Raw genomic sequence first — 17573 nt, forward strand, 5'->3', positions numbered from 1 at the left:
TTTCCCAGAAAGGTATAATCAGTGGGCAAGACCACCATATGTGAGATAATGATCCTACTCCTCCGCCACATCTCCAGCACAACCGATCGGGGGCCACACCACACCTTTGTAAGAACTCTGGAGTTCTGTACCATCTGGATGAAAGCTTGAAATGGTTTTCCTGTAAACGTATACATGGTGACGTTCCATGTGAGAAAGCTAAAATCTTCTTGAGTTCCTGATCCGAGAAGGTAATGTCAAGCTCTCTTTCCCATTCCCTGACGTATAAAGGTTTTTTCACCTCGCCCTCGGCTCCCACCAAAGTATAGAGTGAAGCAATTTTCCTCTGCTTAGGAAGTGGCGAAAGTAAGATCAAGTAAGATCTTTTTGAAGTCAGTTAAAGACCTACCTGGGCTGCACCTCTTATCCAGTTCACCGCACACAGCACCTAAGTATGATTTCGTTAGGAAAAAGCCAGCAGAATTTTTCATTCGCTCCGGTAATCTACTCAATATAGCTGCTTCTGTGTCAGGGAGTAAGTCCCTTAGTCTAGCTTGGGTTAATGATGCCCAGACCTCCGGGTGAATATCTCTGCTTTTTCCTAGTAAATCAGGAATGAGATTTGCTGGCAAGAGTGGGGATGGGATGGGTGCTAGAGTTTTGTTTAGCTCTTTCCATGTTTCTCTAATCCCTTTCAGTAGAGGGTCCAAATCTTTCTTATTTTGGCTTATGTCAGGTAGCCAGAGGAGTCTCTGGAGTGCAGGTCCTACACTTTGTCGCATTAGGTTTTGTACATCTAATTGCCTCTTGGGATCCACTGATTCTAGCCATCTGTTTAACTGAATAGCATGGTAATATTTTGATACTTCCGGTAGTCCCAGGCCTCCTTTATCTCTATGTCTAACTAAAAGATTATGTGAGAGTCTAGATTTCTTCCCGTTCCATAGGAACTTAGAAAAGGTTTGTCTAATCTCCTGGAAGAATGCTTTTGGTAAGTGGATCGGGACCATTTGCATTACATAAAGGATCTTGGAAAAACATAGGCTTTAATCACATTCTTCCTGCCCATCCAGGATAAATATGGCAGATTGTATTTCTGCAATAGTCTTGTGGTGTCGCTTTTAAGAGGTGAAAAATTATATCTATATAAGTCCTCCAAGTTTCTTGGTATCGATATCCCAAGATACTTTAATCGGCCTTTGGTCCAGTGAAATGGAAGGAGGGACTTTAGGGAAGTTGCTCGTGGTTCAGAAAATGAGATATTTAAAATTTCAGACTTAGAATGGTTGACCTTAAAATCTGAGATCAAGCTAAAAATCTGGATTTTTTCGGCTAGATGTACTAATCCTGTCTCAGGGTTGGTCACCAAAAATAAAAGGTCGTCTGCAAAGGCAGTACATTTCAGATCTCCTTGACCTCTACCAACTCCCTTGATTTCCGAGGCCTGTCTGACTAGCTGGATGAGTGTTTCTACAACTAGGATGAATAGAGAGGGGGACAGAGGGCACTCCTGCCTCGTACCATTTGTTATTTCAAAGGTCGGGGACAGGGTACCGTTGACCTTCAATCTAGCATGTGGTTGCTGATAGAGGGTGAATATTGAGTGTATGAAAGGTTCTGGTATGGCAAATTTTTCAAGTGTCATTTTCATGAAGTTCCAGTTGACCCTGTCAAACGCCTTCTCAGCGTCTATGCTCAACAGGGTCAACGGGAACCCCTTTGTTTTAGCTGCATGAATTGCATGGAAGATTCTGCAAGCGTTGTCTTTCCCCTCTCTCCCTTGAATGAATCCCGACTGTTCTGGGCCTATTAGGTAGGGTAGTAATTTACCTAGTCTAGTTGCTAATATTTTGGCCCAAATCTTCAGGTCCAGATTCAAAAGGGAAATTGGCCTATAGCTTCCGCAATTCTGGGGATCTTTCCCTTCTTTATGTATGAGCGTGACATAAGATTCTTGGGTCTGTCTAGGGAGTTGACCTCCTTGTAATAGTGTGTTGCACACGTCAGTAAGTCTGGGTAATAGAATATCCCGAAAACTCCTATAGTAGAGTAAAGGCAGACCATCTGGTCCTGGGCTCTTTCCCGGGGAGAAACTGCACACAATGGAGTCTACTTCATCTAGCGTAATTGGAGTAGTCAGGGAATCTAAGTCCACCGGTCGTATTACCGGTAGCTTCAGGGAATCTATAAAATCCTTGATATGTGTCTGCCTAGTATCATTTTGGTCTGGGGGTTTGTCCTTATTTAGATTATATAGGTATTCATAAAATTTTTGAAAGGCCTCGGCTATTTCAGTAGTTTCCTGAGTGACTTTACCGTCTGCTTTTTTTATTTTGGGAATGTGTGATATATTTTTAGTTTTTTTTAAGATCCAGGTCATCATTTTGCCTCCCTTATCACCATGAGCGTATACCTTATGCTGGAAGTTTACTAGCTGTTTCCTCACTCTTTGGGCTAACAGTTTTTTAAGTTGGGCTCTAAGTTCCGCTAGCTCTTCTTGTTTTTTTCTGCAAGCAGACAATTTGTTTAGCTTTTCTATTTTCGATATCTGAGCTAGGATGGAATCTATGACCTTTTGCTGTTCTTTTTTTACCCTAGTACCAATAGAGATGAAGCATCCTCTAATGTATGCCTTGTGTGCTTCCCATTCAATAGGAGAAGTACTGTGTGCGGTGGAATTGACCCTGAAATACAGCTCCAGTTGAGATCTGACCTGTTCAGTATGTAGTCTGTTATTCAACAGAGATTCGTTGAGTTTCCAATTCCACTCTCTTCTTGGTAAGGAGGCCATGGCGAGGGTCACGTGGCAGGGTGCATGGTCAGAGATGGTGATACTCCCGATCTCGGCACTGCTGGAAACCAGCAAAAGAGAAGCAGATGTTAGGATGTGGTCGAGTCTCTGATAGGAGCCGTGCGGATTGTAGAAAAAGGAATAATCCTTAACTGAGGGGTTGCTATATCTCCATATATCGATCAGTTGTAAATCCTGCAATTTTTTATGTAGTTTGCTAATGTGTTTCTGAGCAATGTGTGACTTGGAGGTGGAGGAATAGATTTCTGGATTGAGAACTAGATTAAGATCAGCGCCCAGTATCACCTGGCCCTCTGCAAAGTGTTTTAAGGTTTCCAAAGCTTTGAGAAGCCATTGGACCGTAGCCTTATTTGGGGCGTATAGGTTAGCTAAAGTGTATTTTCGTGAGGCTATTTCCCCTTTCAGAATCAGAAGTCTGCCTTCATCATCTGCGAACTGCTGATTCAGTGTGAAAGGTATAGAGTGATGGATGGCAATAGATACTCCCTTGGAAGCTGAAGTAGGGTGAGCGCTATAAAACCATTGGCTAAATGGACGAGATGGTAGCTTTGGGATTTTTTTCTGGCGTAGGAGGGTCTCTTGTAGAAAGACTATGTGAGAGCCCATTTTTCTTATGGCTAACATCACCTGACCTCTCTTTTGAGGAGAGTTGAGGCCTTTTACGTTGAAGGTTGTTATTTTAACTTCCTCCATTTCCTTCTAGGTAACAAAACCCTGATTATCCTCACTGGCTTAGTAAATTCGTGTAATTTTACAGTATGGGGAAGGGGGGAGAGGGAAAGGGGTTAGTAGGGAATAGAATAGAACTAAACAAAGAAGAAAATTAGAAAAAAAGAGTATAAGAATGCAAGTATTAATCAATACAATAATTTCTTAGTAAGGGGTGTAGCAAGGGGAGAGTGAGTAGGAGTCGGGAGAGAGTAAAAAACTGGACTGTCCCCACACACTCCAAACCTGCAAACCAAGCTTCATTTCACCAACTGATTGGTGATCCCACTAATCTAAGCTATTTTTCCATCCTCCTTGGGATGGATAGATCAGTTTCTGTCAAAATCTATTACTCGATATTGGGTCAAATACCTATGTGAGGTAGGTGGGGGGTGTGTAACTACAAGCAAACCATTCTTCACTAGCATATTGGGATTATGTCTGAACTTTTTGTCCTCTACCTGAACAAGTACAATGTAGATATACATTTGAATCTAAAAATGTATAGGACCTCTTTTTTTTTTTTTTAACACACATCGGAGTCCTAATGACTCTCACACATGTTATGTTATGTTAAGTAACAAATGACTAAACAAGAAAATATGAGAAGACTGAGAGCTCAAACCCTGCATGAGGAAACAGCTCTCTAAGGGACAGCAGTCAGCTGTTGTTGTGCCAACTGTCCATCGTGCGATGTGGCCTGCAAACCCAGGATCTGCTTTCAAGTTGGAGGGGAGCGCATCTCAGTCACCGCTCTGTTCACCTTGGACTTCGGTTTCTGCATCTTCCTCCAGGGTTCCATCTGCAGGAGGCTTGGTAAGTCCGTAGATTGTGCTATCGGCATCCATGAGGAGACTTCTACAGGGCGAATTCCAATGGCATCCCAGGCTCTCTCCAGGTCGTCAGGAGTGTGGATCGCGATGCGCTTTCCATTCTTAATAATCGCAATTCCAAAGGGATACAACCATACATATGGATCTTCTGCGCATTAACATTGCTTTGTTAATCTCTGCAGTGTGAAAATCAAGGTATTCCGCTACTCCTGTGGAGTGCGACACAATCTCTTGCGTTGCGGTTTCCAGAGTTTCTACCCTGTGTCCCATTTGCGCTATCTCCGATTTGATATCGGAAAGTTCATTAAGTACTGGTTTTATTGCTTTTTCAAGCGCTTGCCCCAGTACCTTTGTGAGAAAGGATTTTGAAACTGGCGAGGGGTCTTGTGATTCCGCTGTGTCTCCCTGAGAGCTGGCTGCATCGGAGTCTTCCCCTTCTTCACATGCCGCTGCCGCCGCCATCTTAGGGCCTGCGCCTGGAGAGATGAGTGCTTTCTTTTTAAGAAATTCTGCATAGCTTGCTGGCTCTTTTGGGTTCTCGGGGTGTCGGGAGCATCAGCACCCCTCTCTCTCCCGTATTTGACCATTTTAAAGTGGGTCACCGCTATTGAAATGATTTGAATCGCTAGAGTGTGGAGGAGCCGAGGTCTCACACAGCCATCTGCAGTCACGGCTAGGCTCCGCCCAATATGCTCTATTTATAATACTTATGTCTGCTTATGTGACCTTTGGACTCATGGACCTCAGGGACCAGAAAGTTTGAGGCTGCTGTATCTGCTCTTTTATTCTGTAGATAAATTCCTGTTTGGACTGCATTATATTTTAATTAAAAGACTAGGGGGGCATTTATCAAACCTGATAGGACAGGTGTTTGGTGTAAAAATATTGCATGCCAATTGTAACTTTTTTGCAACATCTCTGCAACATTTAGAAGACAAACCACTTGTCAAAATGGTCTGTGTTTGAGGCCGAAAAGTGAGATTAGACCTGGATTATGGCACATAAATGTCACAGAAAAGTTGCATCCTATGCCAGGAAACCACTGGTGAGTTTTTTTTAAGACTGTCATACACTCACCTAAAGAATTATTAGGAACACCATACTAATACGGTGTTGGACCCCCTTTTGCCTTCAGAACTGCCTTAATTTTACGTGGCATTGATTCAACAAGGTGCTGATAGCATTCTTTAGAAATGTTGGCCCATATTGATAGGATAGCATTTTGCAGTTGATGGAGATTTGAGGGATGCACATCCAGGGCATGAAGCTCCCGTTCCACCACATCCCAAAGATGCTCTATTGGGTTGAGATCTGGTGACTGTGGGGGCCATTTTAGTACAGTGAACTCATTGTCATGTTCAGGAAACCAATTTGAAATGATTCAAGCTTTGTGACATGGTGCATTATCCTGCTGGAAGTAGCCATCAGACGATGGATACATGTTCTCATTCTGTTTACGCCAAATTTGGACTCTACCATTTGAATGTCTCAACAGAAATCAAGACTCATCAGACCAGGCAACATTTTTCCAGTCTTCAACAGTCCAATTTTGGTGAGCTCGTGCAAATTGTAGCCTCTTTTTCCTATTTGTAGTGGAGATGAGTGGTACCTGGTGGGGTCTTCTGCTGTTGTAGCCCATCCGCCTTAGGGCTGTTTCACACGAGCGGATGCCGTGCGTGACATCCGCTCCGTGAATGACAGCCAAGACCCGATGCAGACTGCAGAAGCACGGAGCATTAACATGACTGATAATGCTCCGTGCCTCTCTGTGATCTCTTTACTACGAAATCACAGTGACAACTTTATCTCCCTGTGATTTTGTAGTAAAGAGATCACAGAGAGGCACGGAGCATTATCAGTCATGTTAATGCTCCGTGCTTCTGCAGTCTGCATCGGGTCTTGGCTGTCATTCACGGAGCGGATGTCATGCGCGGCATCAGCTCGTGTGAAACAGCCCTTAAGGTTGTGCGTGTTGTGGCTTCACAAATGCTTTGCTGCATACCTCGGTTGCAACGAGTGGTTATTTCAGTCAACGTTGCTCTTCTATCAGCTTGAATCAGTCGGCCCATTCTCCTCTGACCTCTAGCATCCACAAGGCATTTTTTCACACAAGACTGCCGCATACTGGATGTTTTTCCCTTTTCACACCATTCTTTGTAATCCCTAGAAATGGTTGTGCGTGAAAATCCCAGTAACTGAGCAGATTGTGAAATACTCAGACCGGCCCGTCTGGCACCAACAACCATGCCACGCTCAAAATTGCTTAAATCGCCTTTCTTTCCCATTCTGACATTCAGTTTGGAGTTCAGGAGATTGTCTTGACCAGGACCACACCCCTAAATGCATTGAAGCAACTGACATGTGATTGGTTGACTAGATAATTTCATTGATGAGAAATAGAACAGGTGTTCCTAATAATTCTTTAGGTGAGTGTATAACACAGGGTGTTGCACCAAATAAATGAAAACTGCACCATTTCATGGATTTGGTGAAACCACACAATGCAAAATCAGACTTACAAGTGATATGAAAACAGTAATAAAAGTGCCCTTTGGGACACATTCCACAATCTTCAACATGCACCCCTAGCACACAAAGGGCAGCACAGTGGTTCATTGGTTAGAACTGGTACCTTGCACCTCTGGAGTCTTAGGTTCAAATCTGATGAAGGACAACATCAGCATGGAGCTTGTATGGTCTCCCCATGTTTGCATGTATGCATATTTCTTTCCTTCTTCCCACACTCCAAATACATACTGATAAGGAACTTAGATTGTGACCTTTACTGGGGAGCAGATTATGTTGGCTCTATATAAGAAAGTAATATACATTCAGTAAATAATAGATATTACCGATAATCTCCTTAGTATACTTTTATTGCCAGATTTTCTAGCATTGTATAGCCAGAAATTGGTGAATACTGGGGTCATTGATGGGCTGATGTGATAACGTAGGTGCGGTAGCGTCACGCCCTTCCTCCTCTCCTGTCACCTTGCCACGCCACGTCTGGTTTCTTCCGTCTCTGCTTGCCGGCTGAAGCCTGGGAATGCTTTGTGCCGGCCTCAGCTGATTGGTGTCTGCGGGGGTGAAGTGCCCTGAATTACACTGTTTCAGTTGGTGCGCCTGGCTGAATGAAGCATCCGGTTTCCTCTGGCTCTCTCTGCCTCTTCCCGCCATCTATATATGCTGCCATTTGAAGAAGGGAGGTTGAAATGCCCTGGGCATCTCCTTCTCTCCAGGTGGGGTCCACTACTTCTTCGTGCTCTGCATCTGCCCTGCCTCCCCCTCCGCTTGTCTGTTGATTGTTGCCCTCTGGTTGCTCTTTTGCTGCTGAGTTCTTCCTGCCGTGGTGTTCTTCGTTCTGCTGCTGGATTTCCCCTGTTGCTGCCATGGATGCACTGCCGCGGTGCTCTTTTATATTATAAGAAGAGAAGAAGTGTGGTGAGATCTGCCCATAGTGTTCTTGTTTTGTATTTTTTTCCCCTTTTTTCTATGTTGCTTTCCCTATGGACAAATACGATTTAGGCTACTTTCACACTGGCGTTTCACGTATCCATTAGTGATGGCATTGCGGTTCCCCTGGCGGTCGGTTTGCGGCAAACTTTACTCGTTTGCGATTCGCCGAACATGCGAACATATGGCGATATTCGCGCCCGCCATATTCTTTTAAATTGTGAAGAACTTTGACCCATGAAACATCCATCACGTGGTACAGGACAGCCAATTGAAAAGTTTCAGCACATGGACATACCCCCTACCTTATAAGTAGACCTGATCTGGGCGCCATTTTACATTCAGTCTTTTGTCAGTGTAGGGAGAGGTTACTGTGTGGAGCAGGGACAGACTGTTAGAGACAAAAACGCTATCAAATAGGTCCACAATAGTCCTTTTAAGGACTGGTATAGGTGTACTATTGATAGGTGTGCAGTACAGAGGGGTGTAATACACTTATAATATACTTTCTAACATAGAAAGCATATTACAGGGAGTGCAGAATTATTAGGCAAGTTGTATTTTTGAGGATTAATTTTATTATTGAACAACAACCATGTTCTCAATGAACCTAAGCAAAGCTTAATATTTTTGGAAGTAGTTTTTAGTTTGTTTTTAGTTTTAGCTATTTTAGGGGGATATCTGTGTGTGCAGGTGACTATTACTGTGCATAATTATTAGGCAACTTAACAAAAAACAAATATATACCCATTTCAATTATTTATTTTTACCAGTGAAACCAATATAACATCTCAACATTCACAAATATACATTTCTGACATTCAAAAACAAAACAAAAACAAATCAGTGACCAATATAGCCACCTTTCTTTGCAAGGACACTCAAAAGCCTGCCATCCATGGATTCTGTCAGTGTTTTGATCTGTTCACCATCAACATTGCGTGCAGCAGCAACCACAGCCTCCCAGACACTGTTCAGAGAGGTGTACTGTTTTCCCTCCTTGTAAATCTCACATTTGATGATGGACCACAGGTTCTCAATGGGGTTCAGATCAGGTGAACAAGGAGGCCATGTCATTAGATTTTCTTCTTTTATACCCTTTCTTGCCAGCCACGCTGTGGAGTACTTGGACGCGTGTGATGGAGCATTGTCCTGCATGAAAATCATGTTTTTCTTGAAGGATGCAGACTTCTTCCTGTACCACTGCTTGAAGAAGGTGTCTTCCAGAAACTGGCAGTAGGACTGGGAGTTGAGCTTGACTCCATCCTCAACCCGAAAAGGCCCCACAAGCTCATCTTTGATGATACCAGCCCAAACCAGTACTCCACCTCCACCTTGCTGGCGTCTGAGTCGGACTGGAGCTCTCTGCCCTTTACCAATCCAGCCACGGGCCCATCCATCTGGCCCATCAAGACTCACTCTCATTTCATCAGTCCATAAAACCTTAGAAAAATCAGTCTTGAGATATTTCTTGGCCCAGTCTTGACGTTTCAGCTTGTGTGTCTTGTTCAGTGGTGGTCGTCTTTCAGCCTTTCTTACCTTGGCCATGTCTCTGAGTATTGCACACCTTGTGCTTTTGGGCACTCCAGTGATGTTGCAGCTCTGAAATATGGCCAAACTGGTGGCAAGTGGCATCTTGGCAGCTGCACGCTTGACTTTTCTCAGTTCATGGGCAGTTATTTTGCGCCTTGGTTTTTCCACACGCTTCTTGCGACCCTGTTGACTATTTTGAATGAAACGCTTGATTGTTCGATGATCACGCTTCAGAAGCTTTGCAATTTTTAAGAGTGCTGCATCCCTCTGCAAGATATCTCACTATTTTTGACTTTTCTGAGCCTGTCAAGTCCTTCTTTTGACCCATTTTGCCAAAGGAAAGGAAGTTGCCTAATAATTATGCACACCTAATATAGGGTGTTGATGTCATTAGACCACACCCCTTCTCATTACAGAGATGCACATCACCTAATATGCTTAATTGGTAGTAGGCTTTCGAGCCTATACAGCTTGGAGTAAGACAACATGCATAAAGAGGATGATGTGGTCAAAATACTCATTTGCCTAATAATTCTGCACGCAGTGTATAGTGGATTTGTATTGTGCAGCAGTGGTGAGCGGTTCTGCAGCGATACTGCAGCTACACAGAGTGACAAATGCAATTAGAAAAAAAAAATATAACTGGTGTGATATACCAGTCTCCCCCCCAAAAAAATGATAGAAGCGGGGTGTTATATACCAATAATATACTTTATATATAGTGCATTTTGGTACTGCAGCATTTGTTTGTGGTTTTGCTGCGTTCTTTCTGCTACACACAGTGACAAACGGTATTGGAAAAAATAATTATAACTCGTGTGATATACCAGTCCCTCCCCCAAAAAAATAATAGAAGCGGTTTGTTATATACCAATAATATACTTTCTTTATAGTGAATTTGGGTACTGTAGCATCTGTTTGCGGTTTTGCTGCGTTCTCTCTGCTACTCACAATGACAAACAGTATTGCAAAAAATTATTATAACTGGGGTGCACATGCACGTACGCGAAAATGATATTGCCGATATTTTGCATTGCAACACTGTCCATGTTGTGGGACTATTTGTGCACTTCTAGTAATTATTTTTTGGCTGCAAATATGAGCTGAAGGTTTTTCAGGTTCGCCTGCCATTAAAATTAATGGGACACGCCGCGAACTTGCGGTTCGCAAACATTTGATCGGTTTTGCGCGATCGCATTCGCGAACCGTCCCGGCAGATGTTCGTCCATCACTACTGACCATGTTGTGCCGCACACTGGGCTATTGTCCCGCACTCATATGATCTATTAGTGCTAGACAATAGCCCCGCGGGAAGCTCGACTTGCACAGAATCATTGTACACTGTGATGCTGTGTACACCCGTGCGCACAATCAATGCCACTATTGGACATATGGCCCGCTCACGGACCGTATGTCTCTGAGGGCATACAGTCATGTACAAGAGGCCTTAAAGGGGTTTTCTCATCTCAGACAATGGGGGCATATCGCTAGGATATACCCCCATTGTCTTATTGGTGCGGGTCCCACCGCTGGGACCCGCACCTATATCGAGAACGGAGCCCCAAAAGTGGAGGAGGGCGCACTGCGCATGCCCAGCCGCCCTCCATTAATTTCTATGGGAGAGGCTGGGATTAGCGCTTGGTAGTGGATGGACCCCGGGAAATCTCGGGTCCTCCAGCCACAGTGCTCCACGCTCCATTATCAATATGGGACCCACACCTATCAGACAATGGGGGCATATCCTAGAAATATGCCCCCATTGTCTAAGATGGGAATACCCCTTTAACAGCAGTAGGTCCCTTGCGTGTCCCTTGTGGTAATCATACTAGTTATGTCAGAGCGTCATCAGGAAATCATTAATCAAACTGTAAAATTACAATTTATTAATGAATTCATGATGATGCTGATGGACCGTGACTCCCACAAGGGCTCATATGAAAGGGCATAAGATTGAACAATAAACAAGCATTTGCTTGTTCATGTGCCAATCATAGGGTATACTATCAATAAAGAGCCAAAAGATAGCTCATTATTGATGGTCAGGTTCATGGTTCAGCCACCTTTGGCTGAGTAGTGAGCCTAGGGTAGTTTTAATTTCACCGCAGCTGGAGTGCCCAAGGTTACTGTTAGCCTGTACAGGACAATGAAAACACAGACACAGTTAAGTAAACTATATTTTTTTTGTTTTTTTAGAAAACAAAAAATAACAAAAAACAAATAAATATAAACATATGAAAATTTTCACAATTGTGCAAAATTTTGAGGGGAGGTGGACTGTCGTGGGGTTGGTGGTCTGGGGCTGGCAATTGTAGCACCCCTGTCCTGACGATTCTCTGAGATTAAACTACGAGCCACAGGAAAGCATGCAGGATGAAATTGTGGGGTGTGGAGAAAGGAAGAGTCTGAGGAGGAGGGGACCCGAGCATGTGTAGAGGTGGAGGGAGTTTGGAAAGAAGTGGTAGGAAAATTGTGGGGAGGAGAAGTAAAATAAGAGACAGAAGGGAACACATGCTCGGGGGGTGGGAATGGGAAGGTTGGCAGTAATGGCCACTGGTGTGGGATGGAGGGTAGGTGTTGGATGGGTGATAGGTGTGGGATGGGGGTGGGGGTTGGGGGGTGCATAATTTGCCATGACCCGTTCTCTAGCATGATCTTAAACTCATGCAATTGCTCGTGCATCATTGAGTCCATCAAACTGATTATGCTTAGCCCATAATGGTAGTTAGGGCTGCGTTGAATCGCCGACTCCACCCCCTCCCAGTGGCTAAGCAAGTCAACCCTAAACTTCTTCTGATGTTCGGCAAAACCTTCCATCCATGTTCTATGCTATGGCTACCTTATACCATAGGGGGCTGGCCAAAACAGGGGAGCCAAACGCTCCGCTGTTTCAGACAGCCCCTTACACTCAGAAGGAGAGAACAGTTGTCACTCTGAATGTAGAGGCTGGCCAAAACAGGGGAGCCAAACGCTCCACTGTCTCAGACAGCCCCTTACACTCAGATGGAGAGAACAGTTGTTCCTCTGACTGTAGGGGGCTGGCCAAAACAGGGGAGCCAAACGCTCTGCTGTCTCAGACAGCCCCTTATACTCAGATGGAGTGAACAGTTGTCCCTCTGACTTTAGGGGGCTGGCCAAAACAGGGGAGCCAAATGCTCCGCTGTCTCAGACAGCCCCTTACACTCAGATGGAGAGAACAGTTGTCCCTCTGACTGTAGGGGGCTGGCCAAAACAAGGGAGCCAAATGCTCCGCTGTCTCAGAGAGCCCCTTACACTCAGACGGAGAGAACAGTTGTCCATCTGACTGTAGGAGGCTGGCCAAAACAGGGGAGCTAAATGCTCTGCTGTCTCAGACAGCCCCTGTAAATAAATTATTTTTAGTCCTTAAAATTTTTTACCTTCTTGGTGCCATTGTGCGTCGCAGGAACCCCAGGGCCGCCTTATAGATGTACTGTATGTAGGCCCTGAAGTTGCTCCGGAGCCACTCGGGGCCTGAACCTCCTTGTTATAATCCCTCCTGAAGCGGTCCCGGAGAGATTGCCAATGCGTGGTAACCTGTTTGACTGTTGAAAAAAACATAAAAATAAAAATTAGCATGATGTAAGGTAAAGAACAGTATGAATGTAGTAAAATATATATTGCTGTACTTACCACATTTCTTCTGAGCCGATGCATTTAGATCACCCCAGGTCTCAAAAAGCTCAGAACATATGTCCCTCCAGAGCCGCTGGGTCCGATGATGATTACGGTGGTGGCGGTCGGAGTGGTCCTATAAAGATGGATGGGCCTCCACCAGTTGGATGAGGAGCTCGTTATCAATGGTAGGGACCCCAATCTCCTCATCTTCTCTGGTGTAGCCTCTGGAACCCTGAAAGAAAAATAAATCGTAAATTAACTTGAAATCCAAATACAAAATGCAAATTACAACTGCTTAATCAAGACTTACACATCTACAACTGCCACGCACATTCCTGCGAACTCTGGAGGGTACTGGGCGATCCTCACTGGCAGCTCTAGGTGCAATTTTTTTTTTAACCATAATATATTTTAAAAAACAAAATAATATATATATATATATATATATATATTTATATATATATAATATATATATATACTTACTTCTTGACAGCCCCGGTCCGGGCTGGACGATGGCAAGTCCACCACTGGTGAGCGGGCCCCGACAGGTGAGCCGGCCACAGCTGAAGAGCCGGCTGATGATGATGAAGAAGCCTACAATAAGAGCACATACTGATTAATGCAACGAATCAAATAGTACAAACTCCAAACGTTGATTTTATGCTTACCGGCCTCTGAATACGACGGCGCCTTCTGGGTTGCTGTCTCCAATCAAAAGTTTCTGGGGAAGACATCTGTATGCAACATAAAACTAGACAAAATGTAGATAAAGTTAAAAGAACTTGTTTAGAGCACGGTTTCCAGAGATATCACCCAATTTCTTTTATTTTTTAATTTTTTTTATTTTCATTCTTTATTGAAGAGAATTCAGATTTTACAGAAATTCTGTTAATAGTCAATAGACAAAGTAAAATAACAACTTTATCAGGTACATAGCAAAATTATAATGTAAGAAACATCTTTGTTAGATGAATTACAAATGTATACTTCAAAAATATAATATCAACCCTATCTAATACTTGATGATATGGTGTTAAAAATCATGAAGTACTAATAGTCTTAATTGAGTCATGACTAAAAGTTAAACTATTACACAGGAATAAACCCTGGAAAGGGGTAATAGATACAGATATTGGATCAGTCATAGTTCCTGAAAGAGGACCAAGGTAGCCAACACTTCCTGAACACGACTATTTTATTGTTTTCTCATGAGGCTAATTCCTCAAACCTATATAATTGGTCAATTCTAGATATCCATTGAGGTATGGGTGGTATCAGTGGCGTACCAAGGGGGGGGCGGGGGGGGGGGGGGGGGGGGGCGGCCCGCCCCGGGTGCCACTCACAAGGGGGGTGCCATGACCAGGGCCGGACTGGCCATAGGGCAGACCGGGCATTTGCCCCGTGGGCCGGGCCGCCACAGGGGGGCCGCCTCAGGGCTCGAGTGGGTGTGACGGGTATGGCCTAATCACACCCCTGTGCTCCGCCTCCTGCCAGCCCCGGCCGCACAGCTTAATAATCATCATGACTGTCTGATCAGGGCCGGACTGGCCATAGGGCGGGCCGGGCCGCCTCAGGGCTCGAGTGGGTGTGCCGGTATGGCCTAATCACACCCCTCCCTGTTCTCCGCCTCCTGCCAGCCCCGGCCGCACAGCTTAATCATCATTCATGACCGACTCTGAGACGAGTGACACAAAGACACATAGATACTGACTGTGAGTCCACCCCCCACTGCTCCGCCTCCTGTGCTCCGCCTTCGTGACTCCATCTTCCGGCGGCCGGCAGCTCACTCCGACGTCACGCGCCTGCTCCGCCTTCATTAATAAAGTGGGAGGAGCATGCGCGTGCGGCGTTACGTAGTGAGTGACGTCACGTCACGTTACGCTGCCGCCGGCTGCCTAGTTTGAATGTTGAGCTTGTTGAAGAGCGGGACTGGAGCCACCAGCTTCTGCCTGCCCGCCCTAGTAGTGCCCAACTGGCTGTGGCTGCCGCCTGCCCCATGCCTACTGACTGTCCAAGGCAGTAAGTTAGTGATAGTGATAGATTATTAGATAGTAACTTATGTAAGTGAGCTATTGAGCTTGTAAATAAACTTGTGCAAAGTATATGAGTAGATACTAACTACTCATATACTTTGCACAAAGTTTATTTACAAGCTCAATAGCTCACTTACATAAGGAACGGCGGGGTCTGTCTTACAATAGGGAGGGACACTGTTATGGGGGGAGTAGAGATATCTGTGGATCATGTGGATGATGACACATATATACTGTATAGCACAAGATGCTTGCGCTGCCATATATGTGTGTCATCCACAGATCCCCCCCGGCCACCCATAACAGTGTCATCCACAGATGCCGCCATAACAGTGCCATGCAATCCACAGATATCCCCTTAACAGTCTATTAAGGGGATATCTGTGGATTACACTGTTATGGGGTGGGGGTCTGTGGATTACGCACTGTTAATAACAGTGCATCATCCACAGATGCCCCCATAACTGTGTGTCATCCACTGATGCCCATAACAGTGCGTCATCCACTGATGCCCCCATAATAGTGTCATCCACAGATGCCCCATTAAAGTGTCATTCACAGATCCCCCATAACAGTGCGTCATCCACAGATGCCCCCATAACCGTGTGTCATCCACTGATGCCCATAACAGTGTGTCATCCACAGGTCCCCCATAACAGTGTGTCATCCACAGGTCCCCCATAACAGTGTGTCATACTGTCATCCACAGATCCCCCATAACAGTGCGCCTGCGCACTGAGGAGAGACAGAAAGGAGGGCAAATAATCAGTGGAAGCAAGCAGAGGACGGCACAGCAGACGACTGAATAGCTTCCTTTGTAAGTAAATTGTTTTATTATAAATGTAGTTTAATGTCTGTTTTTGTCTTTTATTATATTCTGGCTTTTGCTTAAAGGGACAGTAAAAAATTGTTTTTTTTTTAGTTATGTATGATGATTTTGATAAATAAATGTAAATGTATTGATGCTGTAATGTGGACCCCAGACCTCTCTGATGTCCTGCAGGCTGGGCTGGCGCTGTGGCAGCATACAGTTGGCCAGGCAGCAGAAAGGCTCTGGGGCTGTCATTGTGTTCTCTGTAATAGACTGAGTGGTCACTTTGGATCTGTGTTTTTTTTGTTTCTAGAAAGCTGTTCAGTAATTATTTAAGTTTAATTTATTTCCAAGTTAATTTATTTTTCACAGTTATAGTTTTTTCAAGTTGATATAGAGCTTACAAATTTGTAATAAATATTATTGAAAACATTGAAAAAAGTTTGTGCATGTTTTCTTAACTTTCCTGTGGGTGGGGAGGGGGTGCCAAACAAAGGGTTCGCCCGGGGTGCCAAATGCTCTAGGTACGCCCCTGGGTGGTATATCTTCAGATAACCAGTAACGAGGGATCAATAGACGGGCTGTGTCTAAAAGGTGATTGAATAGAGGGGGAATAAACTCCGTAGAAACAGGAGTGTATGTCCCTAAGAGTGCTAGTTGAGGAGACATTGGAATGGTTGAATGGAATATCTGGTTGCATTTTTCAAATATATCTGACCACCATATTTTGATTTTAGGACATGTCCACCAGATGTGAAAAAATGAACCTTTATCACTACTGCAACTCCAACACCTATCTGACCGATCAATGTTGAATCTACAAGTTGTGTCTGGGGTTTTATACCATCTTGTTAAAATCTTGTAGGCATTCTCCTTAATTTGAACGCATCTTGACGCTTTATGAGGTCTCAGCAGAATCTTTGAAGTTGTTGCCTGGGTAAAGGAGATTTCAAGATCTTTCTCCCATAATCCAATAAAGGCAGGTTTTGGCATTAGAATAGGGGTACATAAGTTTTTATATATCAGAGAGATCAGTTTAGGTTGAGGGACGGGCTTTGATAACAGGTTCTCAAACCAGGTAAGTGGGCGTATCAAGGAAATTTTTGTAATATTTTTAGAGATAAAGGAATGTAAAAAGGAAATTAAAGGGGGTGGGAATTTACACTCTGGGAAGAGCTGGATTAATGATGCCGGATCCATAAACTTCCCACAATCATCAAAGAGGGACACTACTAGATGAGGTGAGTGTCTTATAGATGGAGGTAGGCTACTTGATAAAGCTTTGGGTGCAAGTCCTAAAATATCTTTGACCTGAAGTAAAGGGGAAGGTAACGGGATGGCGTATGAGGAGGATTGAAACCATTCCCAAGCTTTCAGGGTGGATTTGATTATAGGGTTACAGGATTTGATTGTGTTCGTAGGAAATCCATTTCCCACTAGAAGTCCTCTGAAGGGGAGGCCAAACTGTGATTTCTCAGTGTACCCCTAATCCAACCCACCAACCTAGCCAAAAGAACTGCATTGTTATATAGCTCGGGATTGGGCATCCCTATCCCACCATAGGGTTTAGGTTTGTTTAGGGTAGTGAACGCTATACAAGCAGTTTTTTCTGCCCAGATAAAGGATCTGATTATCTGGTTCGTTGTTTTGTAAAATGACTTAGGCACCGGAATTAGTAGAACTTGTTGAAGGTAGGTCAATCTGGGTATAATAAGGGAGGTTACTATATTCTTCCTACCAAACCAGGACAGCATAAGATTATTAAGTGAGGAAAGTTG

Source organism: Bufo bufo, chromosome 1 (assembly GCF_905171765.1).
Source record: "Bufo bufo chromosome 1, aBufBuf1.1, whole genome shotgun sequence".
In the NCBI taxonomy this organism is placed as follows: Eukaryota; Metazoa; Chordata; class Amphibia; order Anura; family Bufonidae; genus Bufo; species Bufo bufo.